This window comes from Magnolia sinica, chromosome 2 (assembly GCF_029962835.1).
Source record: "Magnolia sinica isolate HGM2019 chromosome 2, MsV1, whole genome shotgun sequence".
In the NCBI taxonomy this organism is placed as follows: domain Eukaryota; kingdom Viridiplantae; phylum Streptophyta; class Magnoliopsida; order Magnoliales; family Magnoliaceae; genus Magnolia; species Magnolia sinica.
Genome location: NC_080574.1, coordinates 80,481,907 through 80,487,816, shown reverse-complemented (window position 1 = coordinate 80,487,816; position 5,910 = coordinate 80,481,907).

Below are 5,910 nucleotides of genomic sequence, written 5' to 3'. Positions count from 1 at the left end.
ATCTTAGTCCACAACCATCCGAGCCTATGACCAAGTTGATTTTGCTCGGATCTCATACTCATATTGGCATTGAGTACTAGATCTCTAGCTCTAGCTCTAGCCCACGGGTGGAATGCGTAATACCTTCTTCCGAGTCCTGGACCGATGTCAAAGCTCAGATCCAAGATTCAAAGCTCAGATCCAAGATCCAGTGTCGTAGTTCCTCAGATGAGAGTTCCAAACATTGGTGTGGCCTACTCTGCCTCTCTTCCACAACCCTAGTTTTGGAACCATAGTTCGGAAGTACGGTCGGCTCAGATGTAGTGCTATTACTTCGAGCCTCTGCTCATCGGCTTCCCCAAGTCGGCCTTTGTTGGGTTCGGCTCAGATTTTCCCACAACAGTGTACATGTGCCATAGTGGCACATGTGGGGTGCAAACAAAAGCTGGAGGGTGGCACATTTATGATACAACAAGAGCACTTTGTATATGTGGTGCTCAAGTGAAGATGGATGGTTGCACATGTGGCATACTAGCATATGTGCTATACAATAGAAGATAGACAATGGTTAGAATTATAATATTAAATTGAATAGATTTGGATTTTACTTTAAAGCCTTTGAGTTGTTTATTTTTGAATTTGTTGTACATTCCGACTACAACGAATGCTCTGATTTAATAATTGTTTAGCCTTGATCCAGAGAAGGAATCAATCTATATAATTTATTGATCCAATGATGCCTAGGGGTGTTTTGAATGCTTTTAATTCCCTGCAATTGATGTCTGAGTACTTCATGAGAGAATTATTCAATTGAATTCATATTCTAATATTATTTATGTAGTGAACTCAATGGTTCCATTTTTAAAGTTACACATGTTATCAACATAATCAAGCATAGGCAATGATAACATGACAATACAAACAATTCATAACGTAATTATTTAAATGCATGGATGATATGATGATATGCATAATGGTTGGACCGTAACACAACCCAACAATATTTAACATTATGATGCCTAAGAACACAATGGTTGTAAACTTTCTGGTACAATGGTTGGACCGTAACACAACCCAACAATATTTACCATGATGATGTCCATGAACACAAAAGTTATAAACTTTCCACATCACCATTATTGATAGCAAGGACGTCAACATATGCATAATAGTTGGCTCACAACACCATCCAACAATATAATGATATGCATGATTAGCCAAGTAGTTATTATTTCCAGTTCAAATAGATGATGAAGTTATGATACCTGCATTCTATCAAAAGTCACTAAACGGATTCACATATCTCGTAGTGGACCCCACCAGTGTCACGTGATCCTGATCAGAGTTTGTCACCCATAAGTCCTACTTGTACAATTTAAACAACAGTAAGGGCTCATCACCCAAGGACGATCATAAATAATGTAACGGTCATCACCCAAAAATAAATGTGACAAAGGTACGACATTAAATCTATCAACAATTTGATAGGTTCGTGACTGGTGCTCAGTGGTCATTATGAGGAGTCTCATCACCCAATGTTTTACCAACAAGATGGGTTTAGTACCCACTATTTTGCTAGTGTAGCAGGCACGTCACCTCAATATAAGTTGATAGTTCAGACACAGTATCCCATACCACCATGCCTAGCTCATAAGTCTTTTTTAGGATCGTAACGTACTAACGATTATGAATGGATTTAAATTAAAGTTAATAGTAGTATTCCATATTCTATTAGATATTATAATCACCAAGCATAAAAACGATCGAGTCTTGCATTCGACCGATTCGATCAACAATAGGGGACCCCAGACAAAGCTGTCATTATGTGTATAACATCCTGTGTAGCTCCAACTACTGTTGGTCATCCATAGCAGGCCATCCATTTTCTTAAGCGATTTGCAAGGCTAAATCCACATAATAACAATTCAAATTTGCAACACATAATCATAATCACAAAACAACTTAATACCACAATATGGTATATCAATTAAACACATGAATGAATCATCACGTTACAACCTATATCAACACAATCCAATGTATATACAACACCAACACCCTATCATGATAAAACAACATAATACAAGTACCACCATCACAATCTGATGTATGTCAACACAAAACCAATACTCACCAACAACTTAATTCTCATAAATTAAAAAATTTCTAAAAATAGAAAACTCATACTGATCAAGCATTTTATCAAACGTGTTAATTATTAATGATAATAACATTAGGATTAGCAATAATAAAGTAAGTACGGCATGAATATCGTATAAATACCTAAACTACAATAAAAACTTCTTGACTAATACCATCAAGGGTTGATAAATGAAAACCTAGGAAAATAGTCAGCACTTTAGAGGGTTTCACGTGACCTAATTGTGTTTAGGGTTAGGTTTTTTAAGGAAAACACCATTTTTTTTGTAAAGTAAGAAAATACTGTATTAATATTAAATAAACTAGGTGTGGGTTATGAAATTGAAAGGTTGAATGCAAGTCTTACCTCCAGTCACAAGTGATGTGGGTTCGGCGAAGGATTCGGAAGCTCAAATGGTTTGATTGATGAGATATTAACCCTTAAGCACCATGATCACCCTCACACACTGTCCTTCTTTCTCTTTCCTTCTTCCTCTCCTTCTCTCTTTCTCTCTTCTTCTCTCTTGCTAGGACAATTTGTATGGAGCAAAGGGGCTACTTAAAGTTAGGTTTTTATAATGCTAGAAGTGGTGCAAATGGCCTAGATACTAGGTATTCTCTATTATAAGCTGATGAGAGGTTGTTTCTAGCTATTAGAGTCCACTAGAAGGTGTACGGGTCAATCTATGTTGTGGGATATCTATCACATGTAACGATCTATGTATGGATACAATCGATCCACCATTTGGATGCGTCGATCGACAGGTATGATTAGAAGTCAGTTGGATGGCCACCAATCAATGATCGAGGTTATGACTATATAAATGTATGTAGGATATTAACCTACATTAGTGCCCTAAAGTTAGTCATGATCCAACAGTTTGAAAGCGACAGCTTTAGCAAAGATCAGATGTGGACAATTAACTTAAGTTTCTAATAGATTCTAAAGGTATTCACACATCTCACGCACTTCTCTTGCGAGCCCAAGTTGAATGATTTGAGATGAAATCTCAGCTCGATATCTAATGATAGACGTTAAGCCCACTAAGACGAACATTTTTCTATAGTTTCGGGTTTAGTGGCCTACTAATGAGTGGTTTAAATCTTATTTGGTTAATCTGGACATTTTTGGAATGAATTGAGTTGTAAGATTTCTCGAGTACAAAGATTATGGTTTGGATTAGCTAAGTTTATAGTGTAGCCCATTCACAATTAGTAAAAATTATGATTCGATCTTAAGCACCCTAAACCATTGATTCTTAGTTTAATAGAGTAATTAGATCCGTTTGATTTGTTAATCAAGATCCGGCCCGTAGTTGTCTTGGCTTTAAATAGATCTTTCTTTAGATATGGTTATCTTGATTAGTCAGTGATAGATTAGCTAGATTTGGGCCCTAGATATAACATCCTAAATTTTCACGACCCGAGTTTATACTCGTGCCCAAGAAAACTGGTGTTAATAATTGAATGAAAATTGGATGCTCTAAAATCGCACCCTTTTTTTAAATCACATCTAGTTATATTCACGAAGGTAACCATCCATGAGAGTAAAATCAATTGTATTTATCATTCTATTAGAATTTAACAAATTATCAAATGCCCTCTCAATGGGAGCTTATTACATTATTAAAGTTTGCATCGGAAAATAAATAAAATTAATCGGTACTATTCTTCTTCTCTATTCGAACCTGTCTTCCAAAAAATGGTCGTCGTCCGTTACATCAACCTGTGATTCACCTACAACATCTATATGATTGGAGAGGGTCAATGCCCTACTCATAGTGGTGGTTGTCCTTTAAAGTTTACAATGATTTAAGTGATTCATATGAATTCTACTTGAATAATAGAAGGGTTCCGATACATCTCGTACTCCACAAATACAAGTGGTATCAGTATGTGCAAACATTCTATATGACATGTATGCCCAGCAAAGTATATGTGGTTCTTCACACTCAGCGATCATGGTCACAATGTGAAAGACAGTTCAAGATATCCGACTCGCCACACATTCTTACACTACGGAGATTTGCCGGCGTGTCCCACATTAACGTAGATTCATGCGAACATCTCAAGTGACACAACAACATGATTGGGGGATTTACTTGACATGATGTGTTCATGGAGCGACTATTTGCGACATCCAATCCCGAGAAGTGATGTAACATGCACGACGATTTACTTCAATCGATTGTGCATCACTCACCAACCCACGAGATTACGTGCAGACCAAGAGGGCCACTGCCCGTAATGCATTACATCCACGATATTTTATTGATCAATAGAAGTGGGATTTTCAACGTCATACTTATAAATGCTATTCTATCTAGCTCCTATGATTGTCAAATTTTGTAGTACCAAAACCTCTTAGAATTTGTATCTTGTGTAGCTCATCTTCATATTCATGACCATGCAATTCATGTACAAGAACAAAGGTCTTTACATCAAGAACTTCAAGTGCAAGAATAAAATATTCAAATACAACATCAAGTGATAAATCAAGCTTTCAAGCTTCAACTATGTCAAGACAATGTGCTTTACTTTGGAACTCAAAGCTCAAGGTGAAATACAAGTCACAAGTACTTCAAATTCAAGCTTCAAAGTACTTCAAGTTCAAGCTTCAAAGCACTTCAAGATGTCAAGCTTCAAGTACTTCAAGAACAACTATCAACCGAAACAAATGATGTTTCAATGTTCAAATATCACTTATAAGGTATGAATGACCCTAGATTGACCATAGGTTTGGTCATGTTGATTGCATACTTAAATTGGGTCACTATATACTTTTATAGACTTTTTCTCAACTAGTCTTAGCCTATGTTAGACTAGTCCTAGTACTGGCTCAACTAGTCCAAGATTTTCCTCGACCAATCCAAGGTTTGTTATTAATTTTTGAGATTTTTTATTAGACCCTCGACCAGTCCTGGAGATTGCTCATCCAGTCGAGTGAACAGTGCTCGACTAGTTGAGCAGGCTTGACTCAAAGTCCAATAACCAAATTGGGTCCCACTCGACCAATCAAGAGCAGGGCTCGACCGGTCGAGTAGGCCGCTCGACCGATCGTACCAGCCACTCGACCAGCTGTGGAATGGTCTTATCTTATTGTGCTCAAAATTTTGAATTTTTGCTGGTCCTTCGACCAGTCGAGCTGACCTCTAGGCCAGTCGAGTGAACAGTTTTTGCACTTATAAATAGAGCACAATTTTTAGAGTTTTTCATTCAATTTAAGTAAAATTAAGACACCACTCTGAGAGATAAGTTTATGATATTCTTAATCTATTTAGTGCTCATTTAATATTCTCTTTAATTTAGCTTTTTTGAATTTAATTTTGAGTTCTATATTCCAATCTAATTTGAAGAAGGGATTTAAGTTTTCCCCTTTCTTGGAATCAAAATCAAATCAAGCAAGCCCAAGGTGATTTAATCTAAAAATCATTTAGAACTTAGAACCTTTTCATAAGTGAGTGTGGACATTGAACATCTACTTCGAATTGGTTCTACCGGGCTTCATCAAAGGAGAATATCCAGATAAGTATATTTACATTTCTGTAAATCTTTTTTTTGGTTGTTAAGGTTGTGCCAGGAAAAAGCTCTCTTTCTTTTTGGTTTGTCCGAGGTAATCTAGAAAACTTAGAGTGTGGGGTTTTTGAATTGTGAAAGAACACTTGAAAGACACAATTGTGAAGGTTTTAAGTGAACCTTAAAAAACCTATTTCATAGTGAAAGCTAATATCCACTGTGTGAGGATATTGGTAGTGGAGTAGTTGTGTGGTTGTTTTTCTAAACAGTTGGTGT